Source organism: Pseudoliparis swirei, chromosome 17 (assembly GCF_029220125.1).
Source record: "Pseudoliparis swirei isolate HS2019 ecotype Mariana Trench chromosome 17, NWPU_hadal_v1, whole genome shotgun sequence".
NCBI classification, from domain to species: Eukaryota; Metazoa; Chordata; class Actinopteri; order Perciformes; family Liparidae; genus Pseudoliparis; species Pseudoliparis swirei.
Genome location: NC_079404.1, coordinates 19,694,116 through 19,713,917, shown reverse-complemented (window position 1 = coordinate 19,713,917; position 19,802 = coordinate 19,694,116). Strand labels below are relative to the sequence as shown.

Genomic DNA, 19,802 nt, shown 5'->3' with positions numbered 1-19,802 from the left:
ATGGAAGTACACTAACAAGAAGTATGTGAAGTTTCACTATCATTACAATTTGGAGTTATGAAACTGTCGGTGTGGAAGTATCTAAATTGATCAGGATTTGATGTATCTTTGTGGACATTGTCGAGCCCTGTGAGGCTGTAGGTAGTTCACAGTTTCACCAGCAGAGGGCGGCAGGTGTGTATGAGTTCTCAGTTGGCCTGATGATGCGCAATAACAAAGTAGTGTGAGAAATGGAGTAACCAAAACCCCTGTGTGATGCGCGTGCTCTGAAGAACACGATGGGATAATAAATGTAAAAAAATCCAGCTATTTTTATTGAATGCATATTAACATGAAGACATTAATTTAGAGCATGTTAAATAAATTAAATCTTGATTTTTGAGTCATAATGCATGGGTTTGTTTCACCCGTGGGCATTGCAGGCGTGCGTGTGTGCGTGCGCGTGCGCGCGTCTCCTATAAGAAAAGAGGAACGCGTGGGCGAAGAGAACCCGGCTCAAAGAAAAGACACTTAAGTGAAGAGCATCCCCGACCACCTTCTCCAGGAGCTGATGTTTCCTCCAGAGTGCGTTTCTGACCAGCTGCTTTCTTTCTTTAAGTAGCCACCGGGGAGATGGCTTTTTCTCACAAGCTTTTGTTCCAGCGGTATTAATTAGCCAATCCAAGTTTTCTTTTCTTTTTTGTAGGAAAAAAAAGAAGATGTGAGACATCTATTCGGAGCCGTGTGTTTCACTTTGACATTATTTCGCACGTTGTTGCCAACAAACGGATTCCTTGATGCAGGGGCACGACACCGAGCTGCTTTGCGAGTTAAAAAAAAAAACATTATGACAATATATTTTAAAATAAAATAATATAACACTTCTTTTTTTTTACAAAGGTGCGCAGATAAAAAAAAAAGGTTGCATTATTTTTTTTAAACAATCGCCAACTGTATATGTTCACATGTGTGACAGTCAGTTCATTAATTAATCTTGAAGAAGAAGAGGGAAAGAGGTGATTATTAATGACGTCATGTTTAGACAGTGGTGCACTTTGCTTGACACTCTCTTCGACTCGAACACCAACTCCTCCACATGAATGCCACCAATATTTCATAATCAGAAACTCCCATTAGCCCTGTCAGAACAGCAGGAAGGGGTTTTAATACTTCACACGGGATGGGAAGGGAGTGTGTGCTGAAGAAAAAAATAGCTTGTCAATCATTAGTTAGTGTGTGTTTATCGGCGTGATGTATGTTCTGCGTGGAGAATCTATATCATGTCGAGGCAAGTATATGCAAATACAGCTGCTTGGTGGAATATCAAACCTCGTCCCAAGGACAAAAGACGCATCTCAGTAAACAAGCATTCAACCACCAAAGGCTTGCACTTCATGAATATTAAATCAGACACTTTGAATCCTACCTCTTTGGTGTTGGGAGGCCCCAGTCTGGATTCTTACCATTCAACTGGGATTTATTCGCAGGTGCATGTGTCTCTTTGATGTGTTGAGTTGAGAGGTTTTTGCACCTGTTGGAGGGGGGGGGGGGGGAAAAAAGCTTTGAAAACAAGAGGTGGATTTGCCAGTCAAAATGACAACAACAGAAGTTTGTGCGTGTGTTTTCTTTTCAAAAATAGGCCGCTGGGCTGTTGTGACGTACTCCGTTGTGCAAAAATCACTTTTCTTTTTAGTGTGCTCTCGTTTCAGTTTTGGCATCTGCTCCGACACTGTGGCGTTCTGCGTTATGTCTATTACCTCTTCATTAAGGACGTGACTTGAAGAGAGAGTTGGAGATGTTTCGGTTAAATTACATATCTCAACCATTTCTTTGACCAATTTTAATTAATTTCTATGGCTTCCACCGATTTCTTTAGAAATGTTCTCTCTCTTCATATATTCCTTTTAATAAGGTGTCAAGGCTCACAGTGAGACTAACCTTTCATCGATTTCTGTGCAAATACTGCAAAGTCCAACACAACAGGGCCCCTTGGCTTAAACTACCTCCCTGGAAAACTCCTTCCAATCTCCTGTCAGTCATTCCACTGACAGTACTTACACATCCCTGGCAGCCTCTTTTGTTTTCAGGCTGCCAGTTGGTGAGTCCCCCCCCCCCCCCTAGCAGCCTAGTGGTCCTTGTTCCAGTAATGGTCAGGGGCCCTCCAGAGTCTGATGGTGGTGATAAAAGTGACCGGCTATCTAATTTCCACAGAGGACAAGATAACATCGTGAGAACATTTCCATCACTCGAGGAGTTTGTTCAGTGGAGATAAGAGCTCCCCAGCTCAGCTCTGTGTGTGTGTGTGTGTGTGTGTGTGTGTGTGTGTGTGTGTGTGTGTGTGTGTGCGCGTGTATTGTTGTATCTTTGCATGTGTGTTTAACCCTCCTGTTACCTTGACATTTACTAACATATTTTACCCTCGGGGTCAATTTGACCCCAGCAATTAAAACCTCCAGAAAATTATTAGAATTAATATTATTTCCCAAGTTTAAGTGTGAGGTACTTTATGTTTGTTTGTTGACGACCTAAATAGCCCTTTAAATATATAAAAAAGTTGATATATTTCTTATATGTTTGACACAGTGAAAAACAGCCTGGGGTCAAATTGACCCCAAAGAACACCGACGTTAAACATTGAATGGGGTCAAATTGACCCTAAAGGTAACAGGAGGGTTAAACGGAGTGCTCTGAGCTCGTTAGCTGCAGTCTTGCTCCCCGCGTTGCAGCTGCGAGGTCCACGGACATCATGTTAGCGAGCAGCGCCGCAGAAACACTGCCTCCAAAGATCAGACCTCTCCTTGCACTGCAGCGCACTCCTCCATGGATTCTCTGAACCTCCGACACAGTTTGCGTGCTAATATGTGTGTAGGTGGTGAGGTATAATTACATTAGGCCGGTTGTAAACAAAGACGTACTAACAGCAGTCTGTTCAAGTGTCCCACCCGCAAGGGAATAAGAAAGTAGTTCATACAAGGATGGAAAAATGGTATCATGCATATTTTAAATGAAGAACATCGTATCCAAGAATGCGTCGGTTTGCAAGTGTAAAGCCGATGTAGCTGTGATTGGCTAAATAAGAGATTGATAATAAGATTGATTTGCTTTAAGGCCTTGAATGTGAAATTAGTGCTTTTTCGAGCACAACAAGCTTTTTAAAATTCCTGATCTTGTGTTTTGTTGTATATTTAGAGAGAGCTGCAACAATGCAGAGGCACACTGCTTACCTCAAACAGTGGCTCGGTTTAAATGTCCACGTTTGCATAGTATTACCAGGAATTTCATCACTACTTATGAAGCCCCACCTCTTAGTTTCATCTAGTCTGATTCTCTTTCATAACCTCAGCATCAAAGCATTGGAAAAACAAATCTCATTTGCAGATCAGGACAGGACCCCCACTCCGACCCCCAGCCACTCCCCACAGAATCTGCTCCTTGACACTGTTTCTCACACCGATGGGTATTTCAACAAATGAAGTGAGTCACATTTGACATCGTGTTCCTATTGGAGGAGCTGCATTATCTTTCCTCCAGTGGATATTGTCTGTGCTCACAGGATATAGAGACTGTTGTTGTTTGGTTAACTTTGCTGCTTTGCGTTGTAGACCGTATCGACAGGTCAATCCTGGAAACCACTCGGACATCTCACATAAAACATTCACAGTATTCCATATCCTGCTGGAGGAGGACGCACAAACATCCATAGACCTCACAAGTCCAATTAACGTTTTTCCCACTTATTCTCCAGTCAAAGGGGTAAATCTGCTTCATTTGCATTCTGTTGGAGGTATAAATATAAGCCCAAAGATGGACTCCTTGTGTTTTTTTAAAATGCTGCTTTGAATGTGTCAGAGGCCTTAATGCAGTGGAATATATTTAGATGTGAGGGCGGTCAGAGTGGTATTCTGTGTCTTTGTTTGAATCATATTTATCTCAAAATACTTTCTGCTGCTGCACTATATGTGCACTTAGTGCAGGAGGTACTGGGCATGCAGTACAATGGCACACTCGCATCAATCTGACACCATTATTAAATGTAAATTACACTCCAGTTAGCTTCTCATTACACTATCCCATATTTCGTGCGGATCACAAGTGGTTTAATTCTCAATTTGAACATGAACTCCACTTTTAGGCGACTGATGATCACAACTGCTGTGATAGTGATGTATATCTAAGCTCCTAAGAGAGGTCACTCCAGAGATAGATGGTTATCCAAAGTGACATATACAAGTATACTTTGTATACTTCTTGTATACATCTCTATCTTTCATCCCTGTTTTTTAAAAATATGTTATTTTTTATTCTTGTGTGTTTAGTTTATTGGTGCTGCTACTGTTACGACAAATTTCCCCTTGGGGATTAATAAAGTACATATCTATCTATCTATCTATTTCAAATAGAACCAGATTACTAGATGGAATAAAATTGTATGAATGTTCGGATTGAATGAATAAATAGATTCAAAGTGTATTCTTATATTGAGGACTCAGTACGCATTCAGGACCAAGTAAAAGGAAATGCGATGCAATAATTATTCTTATTGAATAAGATTTATGCGGCAAAGACTAATTCAAGGTTGCAGTGAAATATTCCTTCAAATAACGTAAAGAGTGGAGCAGCATGAGAATAACCCGTCTTTAAAGATTAACATAACCCTTGGAGGTGTTATTGTATCCCAGTACCCGAGTCAAGACTACGGCAGGTGCAGAAACGCTCTCCCTCTCTGTGAGTTACTGCATTAAGTCCCTCAAATTTAGTAGCACAATCATGAGCCTCCCCGTTCACTCTCCGGAGTAGAAGAATCGCTTTGCATTTTAAAAAGGTCAAACACTCAGATCTCTGCCAGGAGGAATTGAGGGAAAAAATAATGTCTCTGTGCAGAATTATGCAGTCGCACACTACTGATCCTCTCAAATACCCTGTACACTGGAGAGATTAGAGGTGTGTGTGTGTGTGTGTTTTGACTGTCATCCTCTAACAGCTAGTTTATAAACAAAGGCAAATCATCGTATCAGAACCCTAATCGTGTGCGCATTGTAATAATTTCCAGGACTGTATTGATTTAGTTCAACCAGATTCTTAAGATAGGAAATGGAGTATAATACAAAGGGGAACATAGTCATCTAAATTAATTGTTCTTCGAAATGTGCAGAGGCAAAGCGCTGGAAGATTATTTGCTTATAGTGAACAATAACAAACATAACAAAGGATGAGCTTATAATTAGCAAACACATTATTTTGTAGGATTAAAGCTGTAACAATGACACAGATGTTGAACTCTTATATATATTTATTTTTTATATAATATATATATAAATATATATATATTTTTTCTTCTATATATATAAATATAAATATGTATATATAAATATATATATATAAAGATATATATACATATAAATAAATAAATATATATATATATCATGACAAAAAGACGATACATCTTCCACATGTGGCTAACAAGTTCAGGAAACCAACATACAGTATACATTTTACATCATGCATGCAGTTTTACAACATTTATTTAATATACTGCATCGTTGACCCAGGCAGTCGTCATTACTTTAGTGACTAGGTGCCTTTGTCCTCGATGTTTTATTTATTTGGGAGAAAAGGAAGTCTTCATCTAAATCCGATTTGACCGTTTCCTCTGCCTCTTCCTCCTCCTGTCATCCATCCCCTCTGCTGCCATTGAAAACATATGCTTCAGTTGGTGTTCCCTGTTGGCTGGTGTTGGTCTTTGGAGTGTCTGGATTTATGCCCAGGAGTTACATTGTGCTGGAGAAATAATGACCACAGGGAGAGATGCACTCCGGACAGGGCCAAGAGCCCCCCAGGCCTGGGACCACACACCCAGTGCACAAAGTACAGAAGCTCCAGCAAGACACAGAATAGAAGGTAGGCATTAATGATTCATCCGTCGCTAACAGGGAGTGTATTTGTCTTTGAGGAAAGCTCCATTTAAACTATGTGCTGTGAGTGTTGGAAAAGAATGGCGAGACTAAAGCGACCGAGAAATCCCGAGATGCTCTCTGCCATCTGCTCGCCCCTCACTGCAGAGTGAATGATGGACGGTCCGCGGCTGCTCTATTGCTCGGACCGAGACTAAAAAAATGGGAGAATATGGATTGCGTGTTTTAAGCATGACATCAAGGGAGAGCTGCAGTTGCTGCGATCTGCACCATGTGGGAGGAAGAGGAGGAACAGTGTAAACATGAAGTTGAGCTCCAAATCTACCAATGTGTGAAAGTCTGTCAAATGTTCAGTTAGAACTGTTTTAACTGTAACTGTTTATGTATATTGTATTCCCCCAAAGGTCGAAATACTTCCACAGTCCCCCCTCCCCCCCCAAAAATTGCAATCTGCTTGAATAAATGCAGCATTCATTCAACCATTTAGAGATTGAACTATTGGTCTAAATTACAATCTAAATACAGAGTCTACAAATAGTATCATCAGCCTCTATACCAAGGCTGTGTAACATTCAAATATAGAACATGAACACCCGCTGGGTGCTCGTTTGTCATAGATTAAGAAGTAAACCCCCAGAAAGACGCTTCATTTGATTCTTTTTTCTGCGTACCCCCATCACTGCAATCTATTATGAATTGAAATAGTGTGTAAATCTATTTTCGGGAAATTTCCTCACCACACACCCCGGAGTGTTTACTGGCACAGGATTTGTCTCTAACTTCCCTTTTTCTTTAAAAAATAATAATATATATATTGTTTTGGCTCACGAGAACTTTAGCTGGCTAACAGTGGCCAAGCGCTCGTGTTTCTCTACCTGATGATGTGTCAGTTTCGGCGTGGTGATGTTCGAAAGGAACAAATCATTGATATTGTGCTTTTTTATTATTTGAACTCTTGAACACATTTAGATATACAAATAACTAGCTTTGTAAATGACCGTAAACATTTATTTATTTATTTAATTTAACCATTTAGCATAACCCTGCTGTCCACTAGATGGCGCTCTGAGGCCCACCAGCGGTTGAGTATAGCTGCTTTAAACTGCTGGAATACCAACTCTGAAAATCAAATGTATTCATGTATGCAGACAGTAAATAAGAATTCATATGCTACCCACATAAAAGTATCGATAGTGATGTTTAATCATTTGGCTAAACATGAGAAGGGATGGTTACAGCGTATTGTGGAGGGACCGCCTACTTAGTGGTATCTCAATTAATCATGGAGCCTCTTAGACTGATTTCGATTGGAGGGTTGCTACAGATGTTTTGTGGCAATGGTAATTTACACAATAATAGAGTCTTAACCGACGAAAGACGTGCCTCAGGTTTTAACACTGTGTAGAAGTTAGGGGGAAGTCTAGACAAATAGTACTCAAAACTGCCAACACAATAAATAAATACAGGACATTAGTAGCTGCGGCTCTGTTTATAGAAACCAACATAACACATCTGTGTATTGCATTGATATAGATTCAAAATGATTGCCTGGTCTCTTTTTCTTAAATAAGCTAATATTTTAAAAGCTCTAATTGCATCAGATTGTCCAATCAGACTTTAAATTACTCAAAATTAGTCGGGGGGGGGACAAAACAACAGCAATCGAGTCTAAAAAGAAAGATAACACAATCACACATCGCCTTTCTCGAAATGTCCCACTGTCCCATCTCCATCAACTGCACGTCCCTCGTGTGTGTTCTGCTGTGTGTGCGCGCGCGCGGGCGCGTGTGTGTGAGAAGTGGGCAAAGGCTCCGCCTCACTCAAAAAAAGCGAGAGAGAAAAAAAGGAAAAGCAAACTGATACACACCTCTCAATTCTGGCAGGAGGAAAAGAATAGGAGTGTTTATGAACCGTATAAGTAAACAGCGGGATAACCGGGCTCACCGACAGCCGACGCGACTTCCCCCCCGTTAAAAAAAACACCGGGCACCGTTTACCGGCGCCGGAGATTGTCCCGTTGCGTTCAGGATTAAGTTTTTTTTCTTTCATGACATCTAAAAGGTGGATCATTTTCGAAATCCGAGATAACAAGCGAATTTGAAAATGCGTAGCCTGCGACGCTATTCCTGGAGCCCCCGAAGCCGACGTGTGAACTCTCAGTAAACATCCAGTCGAGGTAGGTATTCAAGATTATTGCAACAACAACAAAAATAACCCAAAAAAGGTGGTGTAAAAATATGTCCGTGTGTGCTCCACCGGGGCTCTAGTTTCGAAAGCTATGCTCGCGTCGCTGCCCATGTGTCCCTGCGCCATCGGCGCGGAGGGACAAGCGGCGCTGGGAGTCGACGTTAGCCGAGACACTTCAAAGAGATGAGGGAAGGGCTTTGGTTAAATTCCTCGCGAGCCGGGGCAGCTGCAGGGAAACACGAATATCCAGCGAAGAGGGGTTGTTGTTGTTAATATTGATGGGGTACTTTTCAAAAATACATTTGAAATCTCAGATTTAAAGAGTTTGATAAAAAGTTTGGCACAAGTGTGTTTTTTGTTTGTTTTTTGGCTGCAACATTTTAGTTGCTGGCGTGGGCACAACTAAATAAATCCTGTTTGAACTTCTGTGACCTCATTAATGAGGGCTTAATTAGGAACCCAATCATGCGTCCACGTGAGCCTGTGCACATTTTGATAGAGAAAGTATTATGCTTTCTATTTCACCGTTGTGACAGGCAGAGAGTGGGCAATGGTTCCCAACTATCCCCACTCTTCTTTCTTTTCATACTGCATTTGGAGGCTCCAGTGGAATAAAGATTCAAGTAGAGGAGGAGGAGGAGGGCGGCTCCATTGTCTGGCTAGCGAAGGGGTGGGGATTGAGGCTGTATGCAGATGTGCTGCTGCCAACGGACATCTGCTCTCCCCCTGTGTGCATTGTCACAACAGGCAGGGGAACTCGGAGTGGAGCCTTCCCTCGGAGAAAAGGCCTTTGTTAACGGCGTACGCTGGTCGTGGCCCGCAACCTTCAAGTGGCGAATGTTTGCGGGACTATTCTAGAACAATGTATCATCTCAAGTGTCCTAACCTCAACATAAATGATACATTATGGATAAGAAAGTAGTTGCTTGCTCGGGATTTTCTTTTTCCCTCCCACCTGCGACACCGCCCTCCCTGTCCGCCTCTCCCAGTCCTTCCCCCTGGTCCGCCGCCTTTAAACTCCGCTGGGGGTTCAACTTCCTCCCGGGTCCGTGTGTGGTATGTGATATGAAAGCTGGCCTCCCGAGGCGACCGCGGCGTCACACGCGGCACCGCGACGCACATGGCGGCTCCTCTCGGGCCTTTTGAGTCATCGTCGAGCAGGAGAATGCCAAGAAAATGCAAAACCGGTGCTTTAATATTCATGATATCACGCAGTAGGGCTTGTGCTTGATGGTAGCTTTCCGTGTGTTTTTCTTCTTCTTTTTTTCCTATTGGAAATCAAGAGTCTCATTTCCCTCCAACGATCTTCCCCAGTGACTGGTGGAGTCGGCGTACTGTGATCACGAACATGATTTGTGCTTGTAGAGAGCACTGTTGTACATGGCGGATCTGCTGTGCGGCGCGCGCGCGTGAGCGTGTACATGTGCGCGCGCGCGGATGGCGTTGCAGCAGAGAGGCAATCAAGGGAAGCACGTGCACCTGTGCAGGAAGGGATGATGGTTTTAAAAGGACACGGTGTCGTCCTATCCTCCATGAGAGCATATTTGTTTGGCATGTGGTTTCCTCTGGACAGAGAATGTAAAGTTATGTTTATTCTGACATGTTATGTTTATTCGGACATGTTTGCAGCCATGTTCTTGAGTGTTTGTTTGTTGACATAAAGAAGAGCACAGTCTGAGTCGTACCCTGGCTGCCTGTTTGGAAGTCACAGAAGCGAAGCAATTACAATTGGTTAACCATATTCGCAGAGCCTAATACTCTATTTAACACAGTAATTTGGACCCTGCCAAAATAGCTCTTCTGTACTCTTGAGTATTCCCGTAATGGCTGGGCCACTAACTGCTTGTGAAAGTTCCCATAGGAGTTGGTTTGAGAGGATTGTGCTGTGCATTGTGGAGAGGAGGTAATGGCTGGGAGATTCCACTCTGCCATCTGCAAGGGATGTCACTCAGACGTGCCGCTTTGCAAAATCACGGCAACATTACACCACAGGGCTTTTGATGGGGCTGCGATTGAATCCCCCCCCAAGACATTTTTAGTTTCCTGCTTTTCATTATTTATGAGTTTGGCTACAATGTTATGAAGCCAATTGGCCAGTTTAGCTTTTTTTCTTCTTCCTCGTTACAAAATAGAATACTTGAATGCGAAACATTGTTCTTTGTTTGAAAAAAAAAGAATGAGGAATGTATTTCTCTCGCGCATATCTTTAGTCATCTTAAAACAACTTAATTCTCAAATAGCACGACGGCTTTGATGTCGAAAACAGAGATTGCTCTGTGAAGGCGTGCACTTTGGAGATTGAGGGGCCTTTACGGCGAGGTAACAATCGTACTTCAGTTATTCTTTTGAGCAGCGATTCTGTATGTATGAAAGAACTGCTGTAATTGCTCCACGCAAATATTCAGCACCTGTTTCTTGCTTGTTGTAACTTGCTCTTTTGTGTGTTGGTCGCTTCTCCGTATTTGTTTGTGGTTGTGGGGGATCGTTTTGGGAGAGTGGATGTTGACTCTCCCAAAATGTTGACACAAGCCTGTTTTTAAGATTAGCCAATCCAAAATAATGTATAGTCATTTCCCAGTTCAGCTGGCAGTGGCCACAAAAAAACCACTTTATTATAGTCCACTGCTGTATTTGAAAGCATTCAGATTTTGAAGTGAAACGACCAAATGTAAAACCGCAGAATCATATCCGCACATGTTGTTGCCAATTCTGAAATATCTAATCCAAACTGATTAAGTTTAGCTGTTCTTAGTATCAGATGAGCATTATGTTTGTATCGTGCCTGATCGCTGCTGCATCGTTTCCCTGCACATTGCGTCACCGAGTGTTCACATGAAAGCGTTCAATGGGAATCTTGTAAATATAGTGTGCAAGCAGCACGTGTAGAAAATTAAGAGCAAGCTTTGATCTAAAATCTTTAAGATCTTTCATCTTTGAAGATTTTCCTCGTTGGAGTTAAAATTCACATCGATGTCATTAAAAGGAAGCAAATTATGTTTTTAGTTTTTTTCATAATTGATCCACTATGTTTTGATGAATCAATTAATCTTCAAGCAGAAGATGGTGAAAAAAATGCCAATCAGAAATCCCAAGAGCCCAGGGTATCATTCCAGTAATTAAAAAAAACAAAATATATTCAATTTCCAATGATTATTTCATAAAACGGAGAAAGCAACACACATTCGAAAACGTAAAACCAGTGTTTGACTATCAAAATTGCTGTGAATTGTTGTTGTTGTTGTTATTTGGTAAATCTCTGTGTCATTGTTGGTAGAACACAACGTACGTGACGACGTTTTGACACGTCGCAGTCGGAAAAGGCAAAGGTATAAATACTCAAATTAGAGGTGGCTGAATATTTAACGGGCCCGCCTCACTGTCACGGCTCAACGAGACACTCGAGCATTTTGGTATTGTTTATTGTTTTATGTAAATATGTATGCGTGTGTGTGTGTGTATGTGTGTGAATATGTATGTATGTGTATATATGTAGGTATATGTATATGGTTCTCTGAAATAAGTTTTTTTCGTGAAATTATAGGTTAGGGCACTTATAAGCTTGATAGCTTCAGCCTCGACCCTTTCGGTCAGCCACTTTCTTCTTTTGTTGAATTTTGATTTTTGTATATTTTGCTGATCAAAATAAACTAAACTAAACAGTATATTGCGTGCAGGACCGGCATGTTGCGGATGCATAAACGAGCATTTCTCTCTCGTTTATGAACTCATTATGGTATTGTCGGAAAGCGCTGGGCGGCAGTTGAAGATGTTTCCCGTTGCCTGTGTTTATGACCGCGGGAGCTCGCTCACGCCACTTGGCTGTCTAATAGCCTCCCACCTGGTGTTCACCGTCCCGCCGTGTCGTCCCTGCTCCTCCTTAATGACTGGCTGTTTCTCTTGCTAAGAGGTCCTAATTGCTCTCAAATGCATGCATGGACATTATGTCAGAGATAGATTGTGCGACGATGGGTGAAGGGGCAAAGTCTGCAGATTTAATAGTGCTGTAATACATTGTCTTTCCAACTGCGTCTGCGTGTTCGCCAGCAGGAGTTGGTCTCCTCCCGCTCGCCTTCTCTCGCCACGGCGAGAGCTTCGAAACACCTGTCGTCGGCTTTCACGCAAACCGCCGAGGATCGGGGACGAATCGCGGCGCCGTCTTTCAGCGATGCGCGCGTGCCGGCCGCGTGCTCGTGTTTGTGTCTGCGTGTCACTTTTTGTTGTTGTTGCAGGAACTATCAGAGACAAAGCACCGTCTGCACGCAGCAGGCTGTCCTGATCCTCTCGCTGAGGACAGAGGAGAGGCTTTCCCGGAGCATTGTTATGAAACCGACTCTGCTGCTGTTGCGGCTACGCTGGATGTTAATGCTGACGGCTAATAATGTCCTCCTGGATGGCTGTGACTTGCTGGAGCCGGAGAGGAGAGACATAGACGAATGAAGAGAGGCAGGGAGTGAAGGAGGGAGAAATAATAGAAAAAAACAGATAGAAAGGAAGATACCAGTGGGGCGTGCAGCTCTCTCTGTCTGAGCAGGCAGAGTTTGCTGAAGAGGATTACACACTTGTGCGTGTATGGTGTGTGTGTGTATATATATATATATATATGTATATATATATATATATATATACATACGTGTATGGTGTGTGTGTATATATATATATATATATGTATATATATATACACACACACCATACACGTATGTATATATATATGTATGTATATATATATACACACACACCATACAAATATATACATATATGTATATGTATGTATATATATATACACACACACCATACACGTATGTACATATACAGGACTGTCTCAGAAAATTAGAATATTGTGATAAAGTTCTTTATTTTCTGTAATGCAATTAAAAAAACAAAAATGTCATGCATTCTGGATTCATTACAAATCAACTGAAATATTGCAAGCCTGTTATTCTTTTAATATTGCTGATTATGGCTTTAAAAAAAAAAAAAATCTATCTCATAAAATTAAAATTTTTCCTCAGACTCAGAAAAAAAAAAATTTTAAAAGCTGAGTGTTTTGTCAGGCTCAGGAAACCCTTGCAGGTGTTTCGAGTTAATTAGACAATTCAAGTGATTTGTTTAATACCCTACTAGTATACTTTTTCATGATATTCTAATATTTAGAGATAGGATATTTGAGTTTTCTTAAGCTGTAAGCCATAATCAATATTAAAAATAAAAAAGGCTTGCAATATTTCAGTTGATTTGTAATGAATCCAGAATGCATGACATTTTTGTTTTTTTAATTGCATTACAGAAAATAAAGAACTTCATCACAATATTCTAATTTTCTGAGACAGTCCTGTATATATATATCCAGACTGAAAGTACAGGCATATTTATATTGTGTTTTTAGTTCCGCTTTCTTTTTTTGTTCCTTCCTTCCGACTCACTCACTCCTGCATCAGCATCTCAGGAGGGAGGTGGGCACGAGGAGGAGGAAGGGGTCCATTGTGTCTCCGCAGAGCCCCTATTCCAGTCCAGCTGACATCGACTTGTGTCAGGAGGATCCATCCTGCTGATGTTGGGAAAGCTGTAAACTGAAAGAGATGTCTAAAATGCCGTAGTGGGCCCTGGCCAGTGGAGAGGTGGCTCTGTTTGTTTGGCATTCTGCTGAGCACCACTTCCCAGAGAAAAGTTTTCTGTCTAAATTCGCTGACAGGAGGGGAGGGGGAAGGAGGGCTGGAATTGGGGTTTTGGGAGTCACTTGTGGCAACACAGACTGACATTTGGACATGGTGAGCAGGGGAAAGGAGTTGAAAGCTGACTTCTTTTTTTTTTAACCGTCTCTTATCACACAAACTGTTTTGCCACTCTTCACAATACAGAGACAGCCGTCATTGAACCTCCCAACAACATGAATATGCATGTCGAGTTGGCTTTTCCCGCGCCGCTCTCTGAGCTGTATTTTTGTGTGTGTTATTTTCTCACCCAGAGACCCGTCGTGTTGCGTTTGATTGGCCCTGACATTTGAAAAGGTCCTTGAGTATTAAAAAAACCACCCAAATTGTTTATGACAACAGGAGAACTCTCCTTGCAGCAGAGTCAAAACGGCATTTTGAAAGGAGCACAGCTCCTGCATATTTAAATGCTAATGGCCCTGTGAATGTGCAGGCTAATAGGATGTTTCAATCTGGAGTAGTGCAGAGTGTATGCACACTTTCATTATGCAGGCACACTGTCTGAGTGCTACTTCTAATGGCTCTGGAAGATGCATCAGCTCATTTTATTAACTGATTATGTGGAATTTGAAGGTTTAAAAAAAAATCACTTTCTTTTATGACCACAGGGAGATTATTTTAACACGGAGGCACAAAGAATACTCTTAACTATAGAAGAAAAAAAACAACTCTGTTTATTTGTTTCTTTTTATTCCGGCATCTGTGGTGCATTATCTCAATGGTTATGCTGCAGATAAAGTTTAACAGCTTGTTTCACAAGCTTGCTGATCCCTGTGTGGCAAAGTTTGACTGCCAGTCTAGATGTGGCCCCTGGGGCTCTGGCTGGGAATCCCTGTAGCGAGGCGACGAGTCCTCGGGTTTATTATGGGCTGCTTTGTTGAAGTGGCCAGCCACAAGTTCCATGCCTTGCTTGTGGACTCTTCCGTCTCATAGTCCTGCTTCCTCTGTTCTTACTGCTCTTACATTGTATGCACACAGGGCAATTGATTAATGCCATTACATACAAATGTGTATTGAATTTTAGCCTCTTATCCATGTTGATTGCATCTCGATGGCTCTCGACCTGTAAACGCGCGTGGCGCTTACGCGCTAACGGCGTTTATCTGAGGAGGAGCCAGAGGTCGGGTGTGACGGCTCCACTAAATAACCACGCGCACACACACACACACACATACACCACACAGCTTTTTTAAGCGATGAGACTCTCCAGCTCTGTTGGCTCAAGTCGGCACTGTCAAAGACGGCGCAATAGCTGGTGTGAACTTGTGTGTTAAAGTTGACCAAAAGTTGAACCTGTGTTCAAAATATTTGTGGATTTACTGCCCCTGATGCAAATCCACTGATAGTGATGATTACCTTCGCATTGAAAATGCAGAAAGGTTATGTTTTGATCGCCGTGTATTTATTTATTTATTTGTATGCGTGTTATTCGCATAACTCAAAAAGTATTAAACCGAATCGCATGCAATTTGGTGGGATGATTGGTTATTATCCGGGGACCATTTGATTAGATGTTGGGATCGATCGGGTCAAAGGTCAAAGTCATGAAAAGGTCAACATCTTCTTTTTACCAATTTTTATCCAATTGGCATGCAAATAATGCCAAAATGTTCATAATTCAATGCCCAATCTTGTGATATGCGAAGGTATGCGCTCTACCGAGTGCCCATTCTAGTTTGTATTGGAGTGAATGGATTTCGCTGCGTCGTTTCCCAGTTGTTGATGCCGGTGCGATTGGGCCGTTGGGCCAATGGGCTCGCCCAATCTTTTTTTTTGTAACGCCCTAAATGAATCCTTGCAACCCAGATTAAATGTGTCCACATACCTCTCTGTTATGCGTCTAAAAGCCTCTTTGTCTGCATAAATACTGGCAGGAGTTCAAACGGAGAAATTTGGCAGATGTCCATGAAAGCATTTGACTCCTCCACCACGGTGTTAAGTGAGAGACTGCGCATCAACTTGACTTGCGTGAGCAGGGCACGCCGGCTCCAGAGCGTCACACACACACTCAACGCAACGCGTACACAATGTCATAAAGCATTTATCTACTTGTTGCTGGAGAGAAAGATCAGCAGGACGGAGCTGTCGTCCTGCTTCTCATCACTCATCTGTGGGGGAAAAGTGGCATATTATCTCCTCGTCGTGAACAGTTATGGGAGTGTTGACAAAGTGAGTGGCGGAGCTGAGCGAGGGAGGCTCATCGCCTCAGCTTTCTCCATTATGAATATGGATATTACCGAGGTTTAGCGAGCCCGAGGCGAACTCTTTGATTCCTGGCTGCTGAGAAGCTCGGCGGGACGGTTTGATTTTAAACTTGTCAGCTTGTTCGTGTTTGATTTTTTTGAGATGTTTGATTCCTGAACAAAAAGGCGTTACTGTGGATTAACGTTTCACTGAGAGAAGCCACAGACTCTCGGTCCCTACGGCTCCCCTGTGAGTACTCCCCTTGGGACTCTGTGTGAGGTTAGAAATAGTGTCCCTGGGGGTTTTCAGACAGCTTTGGCAAATGCTATTTCAAGGCATTATACACGTGTATTCTGCAATTTCCTAACATTTATTTTATCCTTTGTATTTCCCGACATGTGAAGTAGAGACGCAACTCTCCATAATAAATATAACACGTTGACTGGACTGGATTTAGTTTGTGGACTAAAAGTGCATGCTCCCTTTTCTTTATACAGGGTTCGTACGGTCATGGAAAACCTGGAAACGTTTTTTTTTTAAGGGTAAAAAGTGGGATGTTTATAATTCAAGTTGGAAATAGCACTAGTTGGAAAGAAGTTAAAAACAATGGAAATGCAGTCTGAAGGTCAGGAGGATGATTGATTTTAAAGTACAACACAGCCTTCCAGAGTTGACTTACAGGGTTCGTATGGTCATGGAAAACCTGGAAAAGTCCTGGAATTTTAAAATGGTCATTTCCAGGCCTGGAAAAGTCATGGAAAAAACTTAAATCATAAAAGTTTTGGAAAAGTCATGGAAATGTGTTATAATCACGTGTTCATTTACGCCGAGTTTGACATAATTAACATCTTTTTTAAAGAAAGACGCTCAAAATATAAGCCGGCGTACGCTCTCAATACGCAAAATGTTCAAAATTGTTCATGTTTTTATCGAGGTTTCAGTTTGGTCATGGACATTTGGTTTAAAGTCCTGGAAAAGTCATGGAAATCCATCGGTCAAAATGTGTAAGAACCCTGTTTATAGCTCCCTACATCTTTTGACCTAAGGTGAAAATGTGCCATCAGGAAACAGGGGAGTGTGCATTAGTACGATAACAGAGCTACAGTTAATTGGTATTGCCTTGTCAGGGATTTTGCTGCTGCATGAGGTCCATGTTTTACCTACAGCCATGCTGAACATAAAAAAAGCAGCATTGCCAAATGTGAACATGAAGAAAGAGAAAAGTCCTATTATCCCGTTCAAGCATGAAGTCAATGCAGCACTTCTGGAAAGATCTTTTTTTCTTTCTCATAAAATTGATGTGCCAAGGGAAATATCGGATGAATTCCATGCACCAGTCACTTTATGCTGGTGTTGTTAATATTATACATGTTTTCTCTTGTTATTGGGTTTGTTTTTCTGTTTTAATCTAGTCTAGAATGAGACAGGGTCTTTTTTCTTCTTTTCATTTCACTGCACACGGCACAATGAAACGATGACAAACTGGACCAGAGGTTATATGTGTTGCTGTCTTTTCGGCCTCAGGAGAAGTTTAAAAACCACTCGAATATTTCAAAAGACTCAAAAAAACCTTATTTTTTCCCCGCCTTGGCGAAACCTCAACCTTGACCTTTCTCTGCTCTCCTTTTGTGTCGACTGCTAAGCTCTCTGCCCCTTATTTTCCTCTGAATATCAGTTATCTTGTCACATTTTCCCCTCGGTCTCATCTCCGTGCTCACAGGTGGCTGATCGGCGTGCCGGCTGGCTTTTGTTTCTTCTGTTTGGTATCTATTGAATGCCAGCTGCCGTCCTTGGTCGGGGAAGCATGCCAGAGTAAGAGACCTGCCTGATATCCGCGTGTATTTACATAAACGCATGCATACCTGCATATAGACATGAACAGAAGCACACGCATGTACGCAGGGATAAATTGGTCTTTTCAGCTCGTGCTCACACAAAATGTTCGGTGCAGCCGGCCTTCGCAGCTGCAATTACAAAGCTTCGTAAACGCCGCTTTATACGGTAGTTTGCCGCGCGCCGTCACGACCACAGTCGCTGTCTCGTGTCTCGCTCCTCATTCTGCAGCCTTGCATGCAGGGCAGAGGTTTTTTTTTTCACAGCCCCCCCCCCCCCACCACCACCACCACCTCCACCCTTCCCTGGAGGCTGGATGCAGACACCCACCTTGGCCCCAGTTCCCAGCCGACACGTCTGTGTTTTTTCGTTGTGTGTGTGTGTGTGTGTGGGCGCAGCAGCGTTCGGCGGTGTTCTCACAGCCCAGCTGAGACTGACAGATGGAATCATTTCACACATAGACAGAAAGGCAGGATACAGGAAACCGGGGTGTGTTATATAGTCCTGGCGCTGGCTGCGGTCGGTATTAATCTGGGTCAGCGGCGTTCGGCTCATGGCGAGTCTGCCTCTGGGCCGAGTTTAGCCTTTCCTCAACCCCGTTTACTCGACTAACTCACAGTCCGCTCGCCGCATGCGGAGTTTGCCGTTAAGGAACCCGGCGAGCTGTTTATGCTGCAGAATACAACTGCACCTGGTTCAGCGGGCTTCTTGCAGCCCAGATGGCTCAAACCATTGAAGCCTCTGGATCACACTTCAAGATGTTCAGCTCGCAGCTTAGGAAGCATGTCGTGCGAGGACATCGCCATGTATGCGAGAAACGTTTGTTCTCACGACCAGTATGGGCGTCGAACCTCAACGCCTGGAGAATTGAAAGTTGTCAAGTAGGACTATAGGCAATTAATCACTATTATATTGTTATTACCTTCGCATTGAAAATGCGGAAGGTTGTGTTTTGATTGCCGTGTATTTATTTATTTATTGGTATGCGTGTTACTCGCATAACTCAAAAAGTATTAAACCGAATCGCAAGCAATTTGGTGGGATGATTGGTTATTATCCGGGGACCATTTGATTAGATTTTGGGATCGATCGGGTCAAAGGTCAATGTCAAGGTCATGAAAAGGTCAACATCTTCTTTTTACCATAGCGCGGTCAATTTTTAGTCAATTGGCATGCAACTAATGCCAACATGTTCATAATTCAATGCCCAATCTTGTGATATGCGAAGCTATGCGCTCTACCGAGTGCCCGTTCTAGTTGTGTTATATTTTGAATATCGTCACATGGCTCAAGTGTTGTCTTTTCCTGATTTTATTTATAGGGATGTGATAAAGCACCAATAGCCAACCCTATAATATCGTTACAGCATCTATATGGAGGTATTTGTAAAATATATTGTGATATTTTGATTTTCTCCAAAGCCCAGCTCCACTGTCAAGAAAGTTTGCTTTACAAACTTACATTCTTCGTGTTTACTGAAAAAAACTAAAAAACGTATTGACAAAAACACTAAATACCGTTTGAAACTCAGTTGTAATATTGAAAATTTTGAAATGTGAGCAAGAGTCATCCAGGTAGACCTCAGTTTTGAATGTATTTCACGCATGCCAAGAAAAAAAAAGTTTAATCAGACAGTTTTAAAACAGTATAAAATGTTCTTGGTTTGCATCGTTTGGCCTAAACTGTGTACTATCACACCTGGACCCAAAATGATTGAAAAAAACAAACCGCATCATGGTTTTGCTCCTTCTAGAAATTGGGAGCAAAAGCTCATTCAAAACACGAGCGTTTGAACTCTCGTCGTGAACTCGTCTCTACAATTAATTTGCAGTTTAATTGCTTTTACAGTTGTTGCATATGCATCAAGCACTCGGACGCTAATTGGTAAGAAAAGACCGATTTTCAGGTTCAACGATTAAAACTGGCACTTGCCAACTTCTGTACACACAAATGTAAAAGTGTTTCTAATTCTACTAAAACCATTCTGAGGGGATTTGTG

The 19,802-nt window shown here is 42.2% G+C and overlaps 1 protein-coding gene across 1 annotated transcript in view; it reads left to right on the top strand.

The window, feature by feature from the left end:
- Positions 1–7,692: 7,692 nt before the first annotated feature.
- Positions 7,693–19,802, top strand: part of LOC130207020 (C-terminal-binding protein 2-like) — an 84,541-nt gene continuing 72,431 nt past the window's right edge. Inside the window, exon 1 of the mRNA XM_056435390.1 lies at positions 7,693–8,067. The gene's annotated coding sequence lies outside the window, so the exon portion shown is untranslated. The remainder of the gene's footprint in view (positions 8,068–19,802) is intronic.